Source organism: Wyeomyia smithii, chromosome 3 (assembly GCF_029784165.1).
Source record: "Wyeomyia smithii strain HCP4-BCI-WySm-NY-G18 chromosome 3, ASM2978416v1, whole genome shotgun sequence".
In the NCBI taxonomy this organism is placed as follows: Eukaryota; Metazoa; Arthropoda; class Insecta; order Diptera; family Culicidae; genus Wyeomyia; species Wyeomyia smithii.
In genome coordinates, this window is record NC_073696.1 from 19078139 (window position 1) to 19101122 (window position 22984).

The following is a 22984-nucleotide window of genomic DNA, read 5'->3' on the forward strand; positions in this document are numbered from 1 at the left end:
TTCTCCCGGCCAAGCACAGATCAACGATTCGAAACATTTCGGTCAACGACCTGTTCATTGGAGTCATCGTCGCCGTCGTGTTCTTTCGAGTGGACTTTCGATCTCTCTCTGTCGGCGGGAAATCACACACGACGCCGGTGGACTGTGCGCGCTGCTCTGTTGGTTCTTCAAACCATTCGGACTCTATTTACTCGGCATTTTAGGACTGGTGGATCTTGGCTCTTGATGAGACGCGTGGTACGACCGAGCTGGCAAAATTATTTTTGAGGAGTGGTTTTGCATTGCTGTTTTATGGGGTAGTTAACAGGCGAAATTCACTAGTCTGTGTAGGATGCGCCCGAAAAGCACATCAATTCACACCGACATGATATATCATGATCACCGTTATTATCCCTGCTTCTATTGTTAGGAGTACATAAAATCAAAATCTCACCTAGGTCGAGCCAGTGAGAGTCGCAAATTTACTATCGGGCAAGGAATTAGTCATGGTCTGTTGAGGATGGCTTGATGATTCTTACTTTTGTTGTGAAGGTTTTCGAGGAAAAACGTGTTGCCCTTTGAGAAGTGAAGAGTACAGGACAAACATGCCAAACTCTGCGAATACATCGGTATTCGTAATTTACTCGTTGTTAACTGGTTATTTAGCTGACCAACCAACGGAATGCTGCATTGTTAAGCTTAGGGTAATACTTGTAGAAATCTTTTAGTACTCAGCCACTGCGAGATGCACCTCACTGCCCTATTACGAATCAAATTCACTGCGTTATGTGAGACAAAAACACAAAGTCTCTGTGGATTCGACCTGAATGGCTTTTTTTAAAACTTTTTTTTTTATTTTTTCAGAAAATTTAAATTTTTTAATTCTAGTTTACCCATAATCAGGTAACTATCCATATTCATTTTAAAATTTGTTCCTTAAGAAAAGTTTTGCGAATTTTCTTTTCATTTTTTTCCTTCAAAACAAAACAAAAATTACAATGTGCATTTTTTCGGAACGACGTAACAACTATCTACTACTTAGAGTACATCGTCGCGATCAATATTGCATGTTATATTCATTCAACTAGAGAGAAGGAAAGAGAGGGAGAAAGAAAAGAGAAAGAAGGAGAATGAGAGAGAAAGAAAGAGAGAGAAGGAGCGAGGAAGAGAAAGAGAGAGAAAGGCAGAGAGAGAAAGAGGGAGAGAGAGAGAGAAAGAAAGAGAAAGAAAGAGAGAGAAAGAGAGAGAAAAAGAGAGGAAGAGAAAGAGAGAGAAAGGCAGAGATAGAGAAAGGCAGAAAGAGAGAAAGAGAGAGGAAGACAAAGAGAGAGAGAGATAGAAAGAGAGAAAGAGAGAGAAGGAGAGAGAAAGAGAGAGAAAGAGAGGGAGAGAAAGAGAAAGAAAGAAAGAGAGAAGAAAATAAAGAGAGGGAAAGAGAGAGAGGGAAAGAGAGAGAGGGAAAGAGAGAGAGGGAAAGAGAGAGAGGGAAAGAGAGAGAGGGAAAGAGAGAGAGGGAAAGAGAGAGAGGGAAAGAGAGAGAAAGAAAAAGAGAGAAAGAAAGAGAGATAAAGAAAGAGAGATAAAGAAAGAGAGATAAAGAAAGAGAGAGAAAGAAAGAGCGCGAAAGGAAGAGAGATAGAGATAGAGATAGAGATAGAGATAGAGATAGAGATAGAGATAGAGATAGAGATAGAGATAGAGATAGAGATAGAGATAGAGATAGAGATAGAGATAGAGATAGAGATAGAGATAGAGATAGAGATAGAGATTGAGATTGAGATTGAGATTGAGATTGAGATTGAGATAGAGATAGAGATAGAGATAGAGATTGAGATTGAGATTGAGATTGAGATTGAGATTGAGATTGAGATTGAGATTGAGATAGAGATAGAGATAGAGATAGAGAGAGAGAGAGAAAATTATAAAATATTCGAATGAATGCGCTCAAGCACACTAAACTTTGAAATATTTCAAACCGTTAAATATAACCATTCACCGTGACTACAGTTTGTTTAAACTACGCAGATTCACTGGATGGGCGAAAAATGGGGTGACGGCAATTTATGAGGTCGTTACCCTGATAATTTTTGTATATCATTCAAGTAAACCACGTACATTTGTTAGTGGCCCCAACAGCCTTCCTATGATACGTTGTTTTAAACGGGATTCACATCGAGTAGCATAATATTTTACATTTTATCGAGATATGCTTTACCTATGCGTAGTCCCAAAAACAATCTAATACCTATTGGTTTGGATCGGTCTTAAATCAGGAAGTTTAACAATTTTGTACTCTATTGAAATAAACCACACTCACACACTTGTGCGCGGCCCTGAACAGCATTCCTACTGTCTGTTGGTCTAAGCCGTCACACAATATAAATAAGGTTTATTTTAGTGATTTTTTTCCTTATCTATAGTTCATTTGACACGGCACAAATACAATTCAATGTTTAACGGCGCCAATTATATCTGGTAGCTTACTTTCTAAAGTATCTTAATAACTAAAAGCAAATTTTTTATCCTCGCTGCCGACTACGAGCTGAAACTAAATCTTAAGCTAGAATGTTTTGCATGAAAAGCACTGATTTGTTGTTTGATGGTTTTCCATCGCCATAGGTAAGCAGCATATTGAATATGTTCCGCTGCTGGGCCAAGATATTACGGACTGGCATATTGGGTTGTCTCCCTCGGTGCCTGAGAGTATCGTGCGGGTCTAGTTGCTGTTTCCGGATCCGGGGTCTTAACGTGTTCTTGTCGTTTGGTTGGATGTAGGCGGAAGGGGATAGGACTAAACTGGGGCGTGGATGGATTTCAGGAAAACGTATATAAGAGACATGTAGGATAGGTCACGGCTCGCCAAGACATCACGAACAGGAACAGCCGGCTGCCTACCTACGGCCTGCAGGGAAGCTACTAATCTAGACCTGGCGTCACGGTGTACAGGGCATGACCAAACAACGTGCTCTATGTCGTGATAACCTTCACCACAGGCACAGATACCACTCTCCCCGAGCCCAACACGACGGAGATGCGCGTCAAATCTATAGTGATTGGACATAAGCCGGGACATCACGCAAATGAAATCCCGACCTACATCCAACCCCTTGAACCACGGGTTCGTCGATACCTTGGGGATTATGGAATGTAACCACCTTCCCAGTTCCCCCTTGGTCCAAGAATTTTGCCAACTGATGATCGTATTCTGACGTACAAATGCGAAAAATTCATTAAAGGCAATTGGTCTTTCATAAATATCACCGTTTGTTGCGCCCACCTTAGCCAAAAAGTCCGCTTTCTCATTACCCGGTATCGAGCAGTGAGAAGGGACCCACGCTAAGGTAATCTGAGTAGATTTTTCGGATAAAGCACTCAGATGTTCCCGTATTTTCCCCAGGAAATACGGAGAGTGCTTAACATCTTTCATCGATCGGAGAGCCTCAATGGAACTGAGGCTGTCCGTAAAGATGAAATAATGGTCCGTGGGCATTTTTTCGATAATCCCTAGGGTGTACTGAATTGCAGCTAATTCTGCGACGTAAACAGAAGCAGGATTATCGAGCTTATGGGAGACGGTTAAATTGTTATTGAAGATACCGAAGCCAGTGGACCCATCAAGAAATGATCCGTCAGTGTAGTACATATTGTCGCAGTTGATGTTTCGATATTTATTGGAAAAAATTTTGGGGATCTGCTGCACGCGTAAATGATCCGGGATTCCACGAGTTTCTTCTATCATGGATGTATCAAAAAACACAGTAGAATCAGAAGTATTTGATAAGTCGACACGATTTGGAATATTCGAAGAAGGGTTAATATTTTGGGACATGTGATTGAAATACAATGTCATAAAACGGGTTTGAGAATTAAGTTCGATTAACCTTTCAAAATTTTCAATCACGGGACGGTTCAAGACCTCACATTTGATAAGAATATGAGAAGACAGGCTCCAGAAGCGGTTTTTCAATGGTAGTACTCCAGCTAAGACCTCCAAACTCATCGTATGGGTCGACTGCATGCAACCCAAGGCGATACGCAAACAACGATATTGTATTCGCTCCAGTTTGATCAAATGTGTGTTTGCTGCGGAGCGGAAGCAGAAACACCCGTATTCAATAACAGACAATATCGTTGTTTGGTAAAGCCTTATAAGGTCTCCTGGGTGGGCTCCCCACCATTGTCCGGTTATTGTACGAAGAAAATTCACTCTTTGTTGACATTTTTTCATCAGATACCTCACGTGACAACCCCAGGTGCCTTTAGAGTCGAACCAGACACCAAGATATTTGTGTACCAAAACCTGAGAAATCGTTTTACCCATTAATTGTGTTTGAAGCTGAGCAGGTTCATGCTTCCTAGAAAAAACTACTATCTCAGTCTTCTCCGGAGAGAATTCGATACCTAGCTGTAAAGCCCAAGCAGACAAATTGTCCAAGGTATCTTGCAATGGTCCTTGCAAATCGGCAGCTTTGGCTCCTGTAACAGAGATTACACTGTCGTCTGCAAGTTGTCTTATCGTGCATGAGTTTGCCAGACATTCGTCGATGTCATTTACATAAAAGTTGTAAAGAAGGGGGCTTAAACATGAGCCCTGGGGAAGACCCATGTAGCTAATGCGAAAAGTTGCCAAATCGCCGTGCGTAAAATGCATGTGCTTTTCGGACAGCAAATTGTGCAAAAAATTGTTCAAAATTGGAGAAAATCCTTGTCGGTGAAGTTTACCCGAAAGAATGTCAATAGAAACGGAATCAAAAGCCCCCTTAATGTCCAAGAACGCAGACGCCATTTGTTCTTTGCGAGCATACGCCAGCTGAATATCTGTTGAAAGCAACGCAAGACAATCATTCGTCCCTTTGGCACGGCGGAAGCCAAATTGAGTATCTGATAGTAGACCATTTGATTCGACCCAATGGTCTAAACGACGGAGTATCATTTTTTCCATCAATTTCCGGATACAGGATAGCATTGCAATCGGCCTATAAGAGTTGTGATCAGAAGCTGGTTTCCCTGGTTTTTGGATGGCGATCACCTTCACTTGCCTCCAATCCTGCGGTACAATATTTTGCTCCAGGAACTTATTGAACAAGTTCAACAAGCGCCTCTTGGCATTGCCGGGTAGATTCTTCAACAAGTTGAATTTGATTCTATCTAACCCAGGCGCGTTATTGTTACAGGACAGGAGGGCAACTGCAAATTCTGCCATCGTAAAAGGTGATTCAATCGCGTCGTGGCCCGGAGACGCATCGCGAACAATGTTTTGCTCAGGAACAGAGTCCGGACATACTTTCCTGGCAAAATCAAATATCCACCTACTTGAAGACTCCTCGCTTTCGTTGACCGTTACGCGATTCCGCATTCTTCGGGCTGTGTTCCAAAGAGTGCTCATTGATGTCTCCCTCGACGTCTCGTTTACGAACCGACGCCAATATCCGCGTTTCTTTGCCTTAGTCAAGCTTTTAAACTTGGTATCAAGCTCCGAATAACGTTTAAAGTCGTCGGCATCGTCTGTATCCCGGAAGGTCAGATACGCGTCGGATCTTTGCGTGTAGACATCGGAGCACTCTTGGTCCCACCACGGAGTGGGAGGCCGTTCTTTGATCGTTACGCCGGGATATTTCTTCGTTTGGGCTTGCAACGCGGCGTCGAGAATCAAGCCCGCGAGGAGGTTGTATTCTTCAAGTGGTGGATGATGTTGAATCGACTCGACCGCTTTTGAAATCATTTCCTCGTATAACTTCCAATCGACATTCCGTGTGAGGTCATACGGAATGTCAACTGGTCGCATGCGAGTTGACCCGTTATTAATTGAAATAAGAATAGGCAAATGGTCGCTACCGTGAGGATCAAGGATTACCTTCCATGTGCAATCCAACCGTAGCGACGTCGAACATAAGGATAGATCCAAAGCGCTTGGGCGCGCTGGAGGTTTCGGGATACGTGTCATTTCACCGTTGTTTAAAATAGTCATGTCGAAGTCATCGCAAAGGTTATAGATTAAAGAGGAGCGGTTATCATTGTATGGGGAACCCCAAGCCACGCCATGAGAGTTGAAGTCTCCCAAAATCAAACGTGGCGAGGGAAGAAGTTCTATTAAATCAAAGAGCAGCCGTTGCCCAACCTGTGCTCTGGGAGGAATATATATATTGAGGCAATACAAAGCTCTTTACCTTGTATTGTCATTTGACATGCGACAACTTCGATGCCTGGAATCGAGGGGAGGTTAATACGATAGAAAGAATAGCACTTTTTAATCCCTAAAAGTACTCCTCCATATGGGGTGTCTCGATCAAGGCGAATAATATTAAAATCATGGAAGTTGAGATCAATATTTGAAGTAAGCCAAGTTTCACAAAGGGAAAATGCATCGCATTTGTTTTTATTTATCAAAACTTTAAACGAATCAATTTTTGGTAAAATACTTCTACAATTCCACTGTAAGACAGAGATAGAATCCTTCATATACGCAGTTGAATTAGGCATCGAAGGATACAATCGCTGCAAGAATTTTAGTGATATATATTTGCAAAAATTTCGACAAAAATAATTGCGCTTCTTTTATAACGAATAATTCTGCGATAATTCTACCTTGAAGAGATATAAAGAATTTTTTTAAGCAGTGAGGCTGTCTATCCAGTGTCTTCGAGAATGTTGTTGTAGATGCGTTTGCTAGATATTTTTTCGGAAATGCCAAAATTCGATCTCTTTTTTTTTTTTTTTTAAAAAGAGATATAAATAGTTTTATATGGAAAGTTCACTCAAAGTTTAATTTTCTGCATAACTTTTTTTCGAGATTTTCTAAAGATAATTTATCTTCTACAAAGTTATTAGTAGAGACAGTGGAAATTCGCGGCCAAAAATTTGAAAATTCGCGGGTGACAAAATAGGAATTATTTAAAATTCGCGGTAGATTCGCGGCAACTTTTTTCTTCAGGAAATACTGAAAAAAATGACTTTGCTTTCGATAAAAACAAGAAAAAACTGTTTAATTTAATTTAATATACGGAAATTCAACCGTACGATATATCTTTATATGCATTACTGTCAAGAAATGCATACTGTGTTAAATTGTTTTCAGTCAAATTTTGGTGTCGGTTTGGTATTGTTCAAGTTATACTGTTCAGGATCCAAGTTATGAAGTTCTGAAAATCGTCCGTGATCCCTACCAAAACTATAATACCATATCAATTACACTGTCGAGTATTTTTTAAAATGCTTGCTTGCATTTAGATCATCCTGCAACTCCGATTTTATGGCTGCACACTCTGGAATTCTATCATGCAGGTCACCAATTGCCAAAATCTTTGCTTTTAGAGGATCTAGCAACCTAACCGCCAATTCAATCCAGGCTACCAAAATATTTCATTTTATTGTTTACGTAGGAAAAGGCCTCCCGTTGCCATCGAGGTGCCCATTAATCTTCAGGTTAGTCCGTGTTGCTGCGGTTTTGCATCACTTTCGCGGCATTTCGCGGGTTTTTGTAAATTTCGCGACCAATGCTGGATTTCGCGGAATTCGCGGCGTTCCTAGTTATTAGCCATGCAGAAATACATATTTTTGCTGAACATTTTACCTTGCATTACTTCAAAATAAAAAAGTGATTTTTCTCTAACAGGTTTTCATGGATAAATTGAACTTTAAATTACTCATTATTCTGCAAAAATACGCAAATAACTAACTAAAATCACGTGTCTAATAAAGTCATTTCGATTATTTCAATAGAAAAAACATTGAGTATGAAGATTCGTACTTTTTTAATTGACTTTGTTAATTTTGAACATGGCGTTTTACAATCTTCAGCAAAAATATGAGTCTATAAAAATAGCGCAATTTTGTAGAAAGATATAAAAATGTAAAAAAAATCATGGAAACAAGTAACAATGAAAAATGTGAGTTTCTGGTCAAAGTCTAACACATGACGGCATCGAAAGTGTGACTTTCCATATAAAGCTATTTATATCTTTTTCAAAATAAGAGACAGAAAATTGGCAATTTCGAAAAATTTGCTATCATAAGCATCTGCTACAACTTTCTCGAAGACATTGGCTGTCTATTTCACAGTTCTAAAAAGATAAATTCTTAATATCTCTCCTGGGATGATTATCCTTTGAATCGTACATTTGAAAAGATTCGCAAGTTGAGGACGCTATTATTTAAAGCACAGCAGAATAAAGTACTGTGCGGTGCCGTTATTGCTTTTTTCCAATATAAAACTTGTACAATGAAAAGGGGCGTTTAGCTAAGCTAAGCTTAGTTTTTTTTCAAAAACTAGTCGTGATTAAAGTTTTCTGAGTTATAAGGCCTAATATGAAGTGTATGCTAAAATATAATGCAAATTTGTAAAAAGTATACTTCAGTCTACAAAATTTCTCCACTCTTGGTAACTTAAGTCGTTTGGCATGGAAACCATCGTATGTATAAATGGCACCATAGGGCAAAACCGAGCAGTTACGCGTTTATGTTTGCACTCGGAAGGTGTATTTTGAATTTTTTTAACAATGGCTCGTTATAATTTCTTGTGTTTCTTTCTGAATTTTGGATTGTGTTTAACAACAATTTGGTGTTCGTCTCTCATCACATGCGAACCTAAAATCAAGTGCCTGTCCAGAATGGACAAGGTTAATCACATGTAGACACGGAAGTTTTTTAATGTTTCTAAAGCCCCGTCCAATATTCAAGTTCGTTTCGGTGCTAAATATTTAAATTACGCCTCGCAGCCAATAAGATCGCATCAAACTTTGCGATAGCAATCGCTGACAATACCTTGAAGCAACGAAGATCGCAGTTCGTCGATTGGTCAATCCGTGTGTGACTTGGAATTCTTTGATTCCTCAGATTATTATACTGAAGATGATGATGACGACGATAATGTTGATGATGATGAAGATGAGTTGCGGACATGGAAATCACAGTAATGTTATGGCACATCGTTAAACTGACACTTTTGTGCAAGTAAATAGTTTTTACGGCGTTCCCTTGGCTTGCTGTTGATGAAGATACATACGCGGAATCTTGCACCCTTGAATCGTGTATATGCTAATTATGGTCCGAAGGGCGCCAGCAGCATCCATCCCCGCACGCAAGCTCAAACAGGGGGTGATTAATGGGATTGGAAAGATCGGCCGACAGCAGCGGACCGTTCTTGCTTTGTAAACAGCAACGGCAACAACCCGGTGGGGCAGGTTTTCAAGTCTCGTTGCTAATTGAAATGATCGGCCGTAGTCTATAAGCGGTAAGCGCCGAAGGGATTGCGACATTAATCGTCGCTCGATTATAATGAAACTATGTAATTATGTTTGTTTTCGCAGATCAGAGTGTGTAAGGAAACGAGCTCATTAGCTTTCGTGTTCCATGGCAATCGGAATAAAAGTTAATAACCGATTGAAAAAGTTTATCTTCAACCAAAAGTGCTTCTTCCATGCTTTCTAGGATCAGCATAGAAAGTATCGAAACAGGGTCATATCTCAGAGCTAATCGTAAAGTAAGACGTCGATAATTGCTACCGCAAAGCACTCGAACTGCTGAGCTGAAGTAATCCAAATCGATTATCACATTCCTATATTGACGTTCTTCTTTCAAAAACTTCCGTCTCTTGCGTTCAGCTACGCATTGCACGAGTATCTATTCTACTTTTGGAGAGAATAATCACCCGCTGATGATGAGCCGGGCTGTATATAATCACTGCTGGCAGGCAGCTACAAAATCAGGGCCACTCACTGCTAATGGAATTGGCTTTTGGTTGCGACGGATGCTGTGCTGAACCACATCACATATAATCGGTAGCTGTACTTTAATTGTTGACAAACGTCTGCCTTTCTCTCGAATGAAACGCGATCGGTGTTCTCTCACACGCACACCGAGTTTGTGCTCTGTGCTCAAGTTGAGAAAAGAAAGGGCACCGAGAACGGTTGAATGATCAAGGTCTTTCCTAAGTAGGTTCCGTTAGTCGTGTCTCGTACCATGAAAACTGACGTGGTGGAATTCAGTTCCGAAAAATGTCCGGTGAAAGGCGTTGATAACGAATTTGGGGAACGATCATCCATTCTCGGGGGATTTTAAAATTATCTTCAGCGGCCGAGCTTGACTGATCTTGTTATGCTCACTAGCGCCACCGCTAATTTGACAATGGTATGTTTATGGGAACCGAGATGCCGTTATTCGGGTGTTCAATGTGAACACCTGGTCATTAACTTTTTCCAGTTATTTACGAGTTTCATTTCCCTGGAAGAGATTAGCTGCTGCAGGGATTTCTGCTTGTGACTAACTGACATTTTACAATATGTACAATCAATTCAGCGCATCTTTTGTTTGTGAAGCTGGTATCAATACTTGCATTGACACCGTTGAAATTGCTAGAAAATTTTTCACTAAAGCATAACTACCGCACGAATGCCGAATCGATTTTTCCCGTTTACGCTCACACAATAATGGCCAGTCTTTCTAAATAGCTTGAAATGAAGCATATTTGTAATCATTTCGCAACAAAAGCTCCGCCGGATTAAACCGCTTAATCTTTTCCATTTTCTGCCAACATCGGCCCGCGCGATTCGTTTTGTAATATGCACAACAATCTATTACAAAATATCATCGCTTCGTTCCGGTGGGAAGCAAATGGGTTTTGATGTTGCCTGTTGTTGCCTGGAGGTGGATTTGAAAGAGGGGGTGTTTATCAGTTGCCAATAACAACAACAGCAACGGCAACCACAAATGTTTATTTCTTGCTAAAGCTAATCGTTCACGAGTACCTAGTCAACGGTTGGGTTGAACTATGTTAGGAGTAATTTGCAGCCAGCAGTGGAGAGATGAAAGAAGCGTCCACCACAAAGGACAATAACATGCGTTTTTATGTTTTACTAAGCATCCGAGCTCGTATTATGCTGATAATGGGGACAAATTCCAGCCTTAGAATAGATTATTCAGTTTGGTTTCTTTTGTTTGCTAATCAAACCGGAATGCATTGCAACACTGATGAAACGACCACCACATCAAAGGAGCTTTCGAATTAAATTCAATATTAGTGCCATTACCTACTAGCTTTGTGGAATGTTGTATCATTTGACAATAACTAATGTTTTAACAAAAAAAAAATGAACAAACACACACGTTTGTTGTGGTGATAGCTAATTAACCTCATCCATCATATTGTCACCGTCCAATCAAAATTCCGGGTGGTAATTAATTATCATGCTTACAGTGTTTGCTATATATTAGGACAATCAGTTTTAATGTCATTAACAATACCGGAAATTTGGTTCGTCGCTTTTCAAGCTGCCTAAACTACCACAGTTTGGCAGTAGAACAAATACAGTCAGGAAAAAATCAATCGGCAGAATATGGTAGAAGTGTGACGGAATGTTCTAATACTAAGTTTATTTACTTTGATCAGGTGAACATAGTCTTAATCTTCAATCAGCAACACATGTAAAACGACCCAGGTGCGACAACTTGAAGGTTTACCTATCTCAAATTTCGGTTCAAAATAGTTTAAGAAATGTTTTTGTTTTATTAATTGAAATTTGTTTAATTGAAAATTGTTTTATTAATTCATCCATTTTGATGAAAAAAATATGCCTTTTATTTGAAAAGGGTAGTCTAGCTAAAAGTTTGCAACATTGTAGAGATCGAATTAACCCTTCCTTTACGTAAACTCAGAATTTGGGAAAAAGCAAGTATCTCAGAGTTGACAATGAAAAAAAGTTAAAAGTTTGCAACATTGTAGAGATCGAATTAACCCTTCCTTTACGTAAACTCAGAATTTGGGAAAAAGCAAGTATCTCAGAGTTGACAATGAATGAAGGCTCGGTATTACTTCCTTCCTAACCTCGACACTGAGATAAGAAGAAAAAAGTGATATTATAGAAGCACGCGTTGTATTCTGAATAACTTGAAAATACATTTTCATATTTTTTATTTCCATTTTTTTATTGACATTAAGACGACAGGTGGTACTCGAATTTAATTCAAATTTCGGAAGTCTAAATTCAAAAATCAAAATTAATGTATGCGTTGAATTAAACCAAATCAAAGTCCAAATCTTCACAATAACAACTTCTTTTAATTAAAAATCCAGCATCGAACTTCGAATCCAATTCTTACTTGCAACATCCAAAGCATGAGTTCCCAGATCTTTAACTCGACGGAGCACATTTTCATGCCAAAATATTTGGCGGAGCACCTGAATTTTTCGATCAATGAGCAAATTGATGCTAAACTGCAGGTTAGTTTGCAAATTGTGATAACTGAGCAATTGGGATGGCAATGCTTGTTTGGAAAAAATTCATCATCGAATTTTAAAAGCTGACCATGTACATGTTATTCATTGGTCCAAAAAAATTATCTGTGCAAAATTTCAGCTCAATCGGACATGATTTAGGGGAGCCTCAAAGCGCTCAAAGTTGTGATATTAAGACCCTTGAAAATCGAAGACATGGAATTGGGAAAACCGAACTTTTGTTTGATGCCAAATGTCTCAAAAATGCGTAAAACGTCGAGATCTGGTGTTATATCGAAAAAAATGACTGAAAATCGACCTCCTGGGATTTAGCCGTTTTCTGAGTAACCGAAAGCTTTATATGGAATATTTTAAAACGGGCTTCTAAAATGACTTACAGCTCGTTCCAAACCAGATGTAAGTTATTTTAACGTTCATTTGGTATCTCAAAATTGATTTTCATTAGGATGGTTCTTTTTTTTTACCAGGGTGGTTCCAAAAACCACTAAAATGAAATTTATTGTTATTGAATAGGTTAAAGCAATCAAAGTAGAAAACTTCTGTCATAACCGTTGCGTTACTCGTGCCACGACTAGCAATATTTATTAAATGGAAAATTACAAAGAGGTTTGTATAAGACATAACAGTGGGTGTAACAGAGGATTAAGAGGTTAAAATTCTCTTTTTCTTTGAATATCATAAAATTTCATAGTTTTCGTTGTTGCCACCACCCTTACGGAAAACTAGTTGGTCCATTCTTGTGGTATATCAAGTATAAGATGTCAATTAGACAAATAAATATGAGCATTTTTCCTACTAAACCCTTTCAAATTAAATTTTAATTGTGTTTGGAACCACCCTCGTAAAAATTAAATGAACCACCCTAATGAAAATCAAGTTTGAGATACCTAAGGGGCCATCCACATTCCACGTGGACAGATTTTAAACGATTTGGAACCATTCCACGTGGAATGTGGAAGGCCCCTAATGAACATTAAAATAATTTACATCAAGTCCCACAAGGTCGATTTTTGGTAAAAAAATTTTTTTTTGAGATAACACCAGATCTCGACGTTTTATGCATTTTTAGGATATTTGGCATCGAAAAAAATCGATTTTCCCTATTCCCTGTACTTCCCCCTTGGTAGTTTTTCGACGGTCGAAAAATTACAACTTTGAGTGCTTTGAGGCACCCCTAAATCATGTCCGATTAAGCTGAAATTTGGCACAGCTTGCCAATGAACAAAATGTACTTGGTCGGTTTTAGAAATTTGACATGACTCTTTTCGCTACCGCCCTCCTGTGCATCAAGGTCCCTCTGCTACCTGTCAGCTATAGCAAGAGCATCTCAATCTCATGCTTCCCGGGGCGCTAACTAGGAAACTGGTTAGTGAAGATTAGTACCCAACTCAGGTTGATCTTGGTCCTATGCTAATTGAGGAAGGTTTCCGTAATCGTCTGTTCTCCCATATTGAGCGGCGTATAACTGTGTTTGATTCGGAGCGGACGGTTGAGCTAAGGAATGGGGTGTCTTGCCAGTTATTTCCTAGACGGTGGCCCTGTCGTGAAACTAGGCATCGTGGCCCTAGTAAGACAATATGTCGAAAGTACCCTAAATCAGAGCTCTACTCGAACTGGTACGCCACCGTAGCCAGAGAACTGTGAATAAGTGTAGGTAGTAATTGCAGTCATCAAGGAAGTGCAGTCGTCGAAGACGGGTAAGCGTTGGTTCCGAGCAGTTGATCCTATCGCGGGAAAAACTTTCAAATACCATGTACCAGTAATTAGAATGACGTGAAATTGCTGGATTTCGCCGCAACCAGAGGTCTTGCAGTCTGTAGCACATATTTTACATGAAGTGATATCAAACACACATGGCAACACCCTAATGGTAAAGACGACGGACCATATTCTGGTAGACTGACAGCATTTTTCAGACTCAAACGTCGATGGGAACCTAATAACCGATGAAACAAAGAGTGTTGTCAACAGAAACGGCACAGATATCAAGGAAGAATGCTGTGGATCCGACAGGCTTGGATGAGGTCAAGAAAGCTTGATCCAAGAAAAACAAAAAATCGAAGGGTTTTGTGTAAAAGCCATGGATACAAGGTTGATGAAGAACTAAATGTGGTTGTTTGTTACATTACTTGTATTGTTGCCTTCGAGGGTGACCACAAGTGCGCAGTTTCAAGTAATTTGATATCAAATTTTGGCCATCGTCTCGATTTCAGAAATACCTATATTTGGTATTACAGGTCGGACTCTATTATCCGGAGTTTTGAAAAACATTTCGCTCCGGATAATCGAAGCCTCCGGGTAATCGAGCCTTTTTTAATTTTTTAATTTTTAATTTCTCTCATTTAAAACAGTGAGTTTTCTATTATAGTATGTTGTACACAACACAGGTGCCGATGAGATAAAGTAAAAATTGTCTTTAGACTGTTTGTCGGCGTTTGTTATACATATATACGTAGTAATAAATTATGTTATGTTGATTATCTCGAAGATGTAAAAGCCAAATAAAATAAATCAAAACTACCATTAGAATGACAGCTTTTGCTTCGTGAGATTAAAGGAAATATTTTCCAGAAAATATGATAGAATTGATTTGATTTAGGTATTTATCTGTTTTATTATCTTAAATATTAAGAAGAATTGAGGTGTTATGTATACAGACCTTGTTCAATTTTGACAACACTCATGATTTTTTTTTCTAGTTCCTAAGTGACCTATAACGACCTAGACGCTCGATATGACCACTAATGGGCTACTTTGCGGATTTCAAATCGTTACTGATTTCGCTTGATGAGTTTTGGTTCAACAATCCAGGAGAATCCGGAACACAAAAGAAACAGGCTAGCTTGTGGTTCTAAGTATTGCATTGATCATGGCCATTATATTACTGAATTATGTTCCGGCCATAAATTCGAAACCGGTTGACTAATAGTGGTTGTCCTCATCGGCAAGTAAAAACCACAATACCTTGCTTTTGGAGGTTGTTGAGCAGGGGCGACTCGTCCATAGGTGCAACCTGTGCATTGCACAAGGGGATGCCAGGCAAAAAATATATTTCAAATGCAGATTTATATTTGTATTTTATTTGTTCTTAGTTTCACTTTCAAATAATACAAATAGAATGACTTGCGTGATCATACGGACATTCTGATGCTGATTACTTCCTCAAACTGCGATTTTCAGAATTTGTAGTTGAACAGGTAGGTTCAGAAGCCACAAGTCGCCCCTGTTGTTGAGTAAGAATTGGTTGAAGGAAGGACGAGAAAACTGCTGAAAACGAACTACCTGAACAGAACGGGGCATTGTTGTTACAATTTTGAACAACCCCGAAACCCGGAAGACAAAAGTACATTATAGAATTACAGAAGAAAAAAATTACTCCGGATAATCGAGATATTTTCTCCGGATAATTGAGCCCCGGATAATCGAGCCCCGGATAATCGAGCCCCGGATAATCGGGCCCCCGGATAATCGAGTCTCCGGCTAATCGAGTCCGACTTGTATTCGGTAATTTTAAGCTATCTTTCAGAAACCGAATTCAAAATTGTGTCTAGGGTCGATTTCTGGCCTCTGGATAATATCCCGGTTCCGAAAACACCCGTATTGGATGCCATTTGATCTTGTTTTCAACTCTGATTTGTCCAAAATCTGCGTGCTCTACATTTTCCGGTATGCGGCCTTATGAAGATACAATTTCCATCAGTTAGATGAATGTGGAGCTAAATTTCCAATCGATTGTTGCTAAAACGAAGGAAATTCGTTGAAAACTGGCCGAGTTATAAGAGTTTGAAATTGGTATGTTCCGATTTGAAATTTGCCGTGAACTACGTCCTAGACTCTTATATAGCCCTCCAAGTCTACCTAAGAAAAAATTACCACAACTCTTTCAAGCATTGTTTGGTAGTCCTGAAAAGAACAGTTTTTACATTAAAAGCCGAATACGTTGATCAAAAATTGCTACTGAGATTCATATATATGTAACCATTGGAGTACTCACCCACACTAACAGAAATGGGAAGACTGCTGCTAAGATGTGACCATCCGTCGCACCGATCGCTAATAAAATGATTCGTTTGAGCCGAAGCAGGCTCCTATATAGGCCAAAGAGTGCATCCCCGATTGTTTAGATGCTAATTTTCCAATCGATTGCTGCAAGAACGAAAAAAAAAATGTTGAAAACTAACCGAGTGATAAGCATTTGAAATTGGGCATGATTTCGTCCCCTGTTCCGACTTTAGATTTTCATTTTACAACCGTGACCTTTCTTGAAAACGTAGTTCTACTTAAAAAATAAGTAATAAACGCCAAGGTCGCGGTTTTCCTTCAAGCGGCTATTTTCATGCGGATTCCGGAATTCACGCGGTTTTATTTACGCGTGTTCCGGAATTTATGTGGTTTTTTACGCGGATTCTGGAGTTTATGCGGTTTTTTAACGCGGATTCCGGAATGTAGGTGGTATTTTTACGGGAATCCCGGAGTTTAGGCGTTTTTTTACGCGGATTCCAGAGCTAAAGCCGTTTTTTTTCTTACGCGGACTCCGGAGTTTACACGGTTTTTTTACGTGGTTTCCTTTTACGCGTCACGTATCCCCCGCGTAAAAACCGACTTTAGTGTACTGGTCAACATTCAAAACTCGATAGCAAAAATCCAGGGGTCAAAATTTAGGAATTTTAAACCGAACCTTTTCTAGGGAGTAACCCTTAACTCGAAATTCGCAGTCTCGAACGAAAAAAATGGTCGAATAAAATAAAAAACTGCAACCGGTGATTTTCGAATATTGAATATTTGTATACTTTGAATAAAAACTTTCTTGAATCAGAATCAATCACATTATATCATGCATGGAGAGAGAGGGAGAGTATGTGCCTGCTCGAGCTCTTCAGCTGTCAAAATCACTGCAAGAGCATTCGATTAGTAACTCACATGAAAACTACTCGAATGGTCTTGTATTGATTTTGACAGCTGAAGGTGTACGAAAAGGAAACAAATGATTTTCAATTTGAATACGAAGATTGACAGCTAACGTTTGATGATTTTCAATTGAAAATTATTTCGTCACGCGTCAACTTGACTCACAATGCAGATTTTTTCAGACTTTAGTTTAGTCGTAGTCTGTTTTGGGTTAAAATTGATGTTTCAAAAACTGCTAATATTTTCATTTCTCATCTAGAAGCAATGTTCAAAAATAGCTATCAGTTCTAAGAATGATTGTAAATTACCTTTAAGTTGTTGAATTTAATTTGCAATGATACTTCAAATAACGCTTTTTTCATTTATATTGCAGGTACTTTCGGATCGAAACACCTGACATCATTTGAAAACTTCTGAAGGTGAATTTTCAATAGTATTTTGAATGAGAGAAAAGAGCTAAAGAGCTTGTAGTTTTTAAATGCTCGCAAAATTTCGTTAGTACCTAGACCGAATTCTGAGTAAAAGTGAGCTAGCAAAAAGAATGAAAACTAATAGATGGCACGCTGTTCTTATCGACCATTTCGCTGTTTTGACTTAGAATTACGTCTTACTTTAGTAGGATGGCATGTCTGAAAATCGAGAATGGATGGAAACGGCAGAATCAAAGATTTAAAATGCTTATAAACGGATATTAGTCACTAATATCTCATTGGGTAAAGAACAAATCTAGTTTGTGAAATCTTTTTTTTGAAACAGTAGAAATCGAGGTAAGAAAGTTTTAAATTTTAAAATTACTTCACGCTTCGCTGGAAGGTGACGAGCAAAAAAAAGGTTTCCAGTCATTTTCCACGTCTGGCCCAGGACTAGGGGGGCCTCGTATTGAAAGGCCCGGGGCATTTGCCCCCTTTGCCCCCCCCCTTAATTCCGAGCCTGGTCAAGTGGTCAAACTTTATCGCTAATTCGATCTAAATTACACCAATCACGTGTCAGCAGCGATGAAATTCAAACACAGACGATGCACGACGACAAAATGTTACATAAGCAGACTTTTAGAAGAGGAGGAACCTCGTAGATGACAGATTGGAAAAGAAAACGAAACATTTCTTCGCCGTTTTGTATCCGCAATGTTCTGGCAAGCCGTATCATTATCCACTTCAAACAAAATGATTTCGGGACACTAAGAAATGCCAGTGGTATTTAATTTGTTTATTTCACTTTATTGCTTAGATATTTCATTTTTTTTGATATTTGCATATGACGTATGATTCTCCTTTTTCCTATTTTTCTTTTAAATTGATTGTGTTGTAGTTGCATCATTCTGGTGGTTCGAACTGTGTTACACATCACTAAATGGCTCAATCACAGCAACAACAAAGTTTTGATTTACATATTTTAAACTGGTACGTTTTAGTGAAGAACAATCCCTTCAAAGTATTTTTAGCGCACCTTTCTATTCGCTTGAAATAAATGTAAAACGCATTTCATGATTCGCAAGATCAGAAAATCAGTATTGCTCCAAGAAAGTGTTTGTGGCCTTGAGAAGGGCCGATTGTAATTTGTACCCTGCAGGAGGAATGATACAGTTTATTTGGAGCTAGTGTAATTTCTAACAGGTTCCTTTGGACACCTCATGCTTGTCTATCCAGGCAACAGCAATCGTACAAAAGTCTAAAATTCACGGGCAGCTATCATTGCGATGAAGCTTCTACTTCTTCTTGTCACCTTTGGTAATGTTTTACTGTGCTTCAAACGATATTGAAAGTATACAGTTGACGAAAAACTGAAAACTACTATCGCACACTACGTTTGTCTGTATACTTATACAAACAATGTGCAACGTAGTTCAACCTCTTTTTCAAATTCCCTCACTTTATCTCCTACGTTGCGCTGCCTGGTTTGTTGCGGTAGTTCTTTCTGTAGGTATTTAAGACAATCACATATTCAACATCTGAAATTTTAAACTTCCCAATCGAGAAGACAGAGTCCGTATTCAATTTAAATTTTGAAAATCCAAATTTCATATGTCAGAACCCGACATCTAGTCTAACATTTTTATTCGAGGTTGACATCTTGACAACTGGAAAGTCCAATGTTGCATAGCAATAAAATTTTTTCGACTGAACTCCAGCATCTAATTTGATGGGGTTATGATCTTTTTGCTTAAAAAGTGAGGAATGTTACGATTTTTTTGAGAGTGTGAAACCCTTTTTTTATTACATAAAAGTATTAATAAATTCGTATTTATTTTAATAAATAATAACCGAAAAACGTATCTGCGGACGATTTAAGCGGCATTCGATTTGTGTAGTAGTAGAATTGAATGGAAACTTTTCCCATATAGGGCTTTAAAAAAATGGTTATTTTCAGTTTATTTTGCTAAATGAAACACGCAACCGTGTGATTTATGGTTACGTGGCAGAGAGTACTTCAAAGATGCGGTTTCGCTGGTTACCAACATGAAATGAGGTATTTATTTTTCGTACATTCTTAATATGGTATAGAGTGTTTTTGCGTCTTGCGAAACTAAGAGAATGATGTACCTTAAAAAAAGGCGAGGTCAGTTACAACATGAGTATCGAAATCTGTTCTGTGGTAGCAAGAATATAAGCCCATGAAAATGCTATGACATCTCTTACCGCTTCACTTTGGGAACAGAAATTGAGCTCTGGATTGATGAACCGCTGCTTTTCCAATAGATTTATAGTTCATTTTTAAACAGTTTGCAATTGAGAAGATATGCCAATTGCCAATTTGGTACTATTGAGTGTTTAGTGGAAGTAGCAATGCATGCTTTCAAAAACGGCATTGGCACGTACGACTTTACACTATATTATCCTATTCTCAGCTATAGAAGTGAACTCTTAATTGGTTAAATACTGCGAAAATAGAATTATAATTATTGATTTTCAGGTCAACTTTTTGCCTTTCTCCTAGAAAGGTATAGCAATCACTTGCAAAACCGAAAATATAAAAGTGCTCCAAAAGGCCGAATGGCATATATCACTCGACTCAGCTCGACGCGCTGAGCATTTTCTGTATGTGTGTGTGTGTGTGTGTGTGTGTGTGTGTGTGTGTGTGTGTGTGTGTATGTGCAGATTTTTGTTCTCACTCACTTTTCTCAGAGATGGCTGTGCCGATTTTCATGAAATTAATTGCAAATGAAAGGTCTTGTTGTCTCATTAGACCCTGTTCAATTTCATTGTAATCGGATTTTTAGTTTCGAGGTTATGTATCAAATAGTAAAAATCATAAAACATCATTATGTCAAAAACTACACAACCGATTTGAACAAAATTGGTCTCAAAAGAACGGGCTACCTGGAAAACCCTTAAATTTTGAATTTTATAAAGCATTTATTGAGCATATTGTTCAAAAGTTATGAAAAGAAACGTGTTCTGAAGGCTGTTTAATCTCACTCATGTTTCTCAGAGATGGCTGGACCAATTTTCCTAAAATCAGTGTCAAATGGAAGGTCTAGTTGCCCCATAAGACTCTATTGATTTGTTTTGCAATCGGACTATTACTTTGCCTGTTTTGTTTAAGAAATGTGAAATCCAGCTATGCAAAGAAACATATTCCGATGACTTCTTGGACTCACTCACTTTTCTCAGAGATGGCTAACCCGATTTCCACAAAATTAGTGTCAAATGAATGGTCTAGCTGCCTCAGAAGACCCTATCGAATTTTACTGTAATCGAACTGTAACTTCATCTGTAATGTACCGACTTGTGAAAATCACGAAACTTCAATATCTCAGAAACTACACAACAGATTTGATCAATATTGATATCAGATGAGCGGGCTAGTTAAGGGTTAACTGATGAATTATGATTGAACACGTGGTTTCAAAGTTTGGCTGCCCTATATGGGAACGTATATTACGTATATTTCATTTGATTATAATCGAACTTAACCTTCATTGAACCCTTGTGTGGAAAACCACACAAATGAATTTTGTTTTGATTTTTTTTCGAAAACTTCTCGATCGATTTTGATGAAACTTCTTGACAATTCCTAAACCATCAATCTTACACAAAATACATTTTCTCCAAGAAAAGAATATTTTTGGTTGATGAGATATCTATAAACTTACGTTGTTTACCCTGGTGTGTGGATTTCCACACATACAACATTCGAATTTTTTTCGGACAAGAAACAACTTAATTTTGCCCCAAACATATTTTTTTCATTGAGTGCTTTCATACCTGAAGCTTTAGGTACCAATTAATCCTGTTTCAAAAATCGAATAAGGTGTGTATGTGTGTGGAAGTATGTGTATGTGTGTTTATTTTCATTCTTACGACCAATATATTCGATTTTCTCAGCAACGGCTGAACCGATTCGGTTGTTCTTAGTCGCGTTTGAAAGAGCTTAAAGTCTAGTTAGTTGATGGAAAATATTGTTTTGATCCGAAGGTTCATTAAAAAATGACGTAACAAATGGTGATCAATTTACATGCGAACTGATAAGCTAATTGATTTTTTTTCAACGGTTTGACTGATTTTAGATATGTATAAAGGTGCATTCTTGTAACTCGCATCAAAATCAAATCAATCAAAAGGCTACGTGGGACATGTGTAAAAGTATGTGTTTATTTGTTTCATGCCAGTGTGAGAATTTTCACACATGTGGGTTACGAATACGCTAATGCTAAAAGTACCTATTTAGTGTTTGCACAGCCTGGTTGAGCAGTGTTCAACATTTACACAGTTTTATGTCTACTGCAAGACATGTATATTCGCACTTTTAGGTATATTGAAATTAATTTAGAATGGATCACCCGAGATGGTCTAACAAGCCAGTCGTCGTGGGTTCGAGTCTCGGCTCGGGAGAAACTGTTAGTGTTAGTAGAATCGTAGCGCTAGCCCCGCAATTGTCCTTAACACTAAACATTTGACTGCGAAGTCTATGTATAATGAACGAATCGGAATGTAGCACCAAGGCTTTGCTTACTTTACTTAGCATAGATTTCAAAAAATATATTTACGAACATTCCTAGCACCAATTTGCTTCATTTGGTCAACCCGATGTTAGGATTTTTTTTGTTCAATTGCTATCATAGCATGTTTAATTGGTCTCATATCATGTAAACACGTTTTGTTTTGTAACTTTTGCATGAACCATCGGATCAAACAAATGTCCGATGATGACCTAATGGCCCTCAAGCCATTCCAATTGCATGTATTTTTCAAGATTGTTTTTGTACACTACGCATAATATCATTCAATAGGTTACCTCCAAACGGGGACGGGACACGAGGCATATGGACGCTAGGCAAATGGATGTTAGGCATAGTATGCTAGGCATACAGACGCGAGGCATTATGTATGTGAGGCATAATGGATATGAGGCATACTGCCAAAAGGCATAACGGACGTGAGGCCGAATGGACACAAGGCCGAATGGACGCGAGGCCGAATGGACGCGAGGCCGAATGGACGCGAGGCCGAATGGACGCGAGGCCGAATGGACGCGAGGCCGAATGGACGCGAGGCCGAATGGACGCAAGGCCGAATGGACGCGAGGCCGAATGCGATGTTGTATGATCGCATGAGATCCAATTATGTAGTTCAGGTGTTATTATATTCCTAAAGAGTTTAAGTTGGGTATAATACTTTTCTTGAAATCATGCGGCGAAGACGCATAATCGAGGGCAAGGAAACGAGGCGGCACTAAGCCGCCGTGGTTTCCGCAGTCCGAGCCGGCCGCCGACCCGCCGTCGGAAGCGGCGGCATCTCGCACCCAAACTACTGATCTACTGGTTTACTAGGTCTACTCAAACAGAGTTTTCTTCCCTTAGTTAAGTCCGAACGAGCGGTAGCGAGTAAGGACAGCATTCGCTCGAACAGCGAGTCGGCCGAAGGCCGC

The 22984-nt window shown here is 38.9% G+C and overlaps 1 protein-coding gene across 2 annotated transcripts in view; it reads left to right on the forward strand.

Annotated features, from left to right (window-relative positions):
• LOC129727444 (beta-1,4-glucuronyltransferase 1) overlaps positions 1-22984 on the forward strand; it is a 207753-nt gene that overhangs the window by 72197 nt on the left and 112572 nt on the right. Inside the window, exon 3 of one of the 2 annotated variants that reach the window (XM_055685297.1) lies at positions 17490-17535. The exons of the other annotated variant lie outside the window; for it this stretch is intronic. The gene's annotated coding sequence lies outside the window, so the exon portion shown is untranslated. The remainder of the gene's footprint in view (positions 1-17489; positions 17536-22984) is intronic. 2 annotated transcript variants of the gene reach the window in all.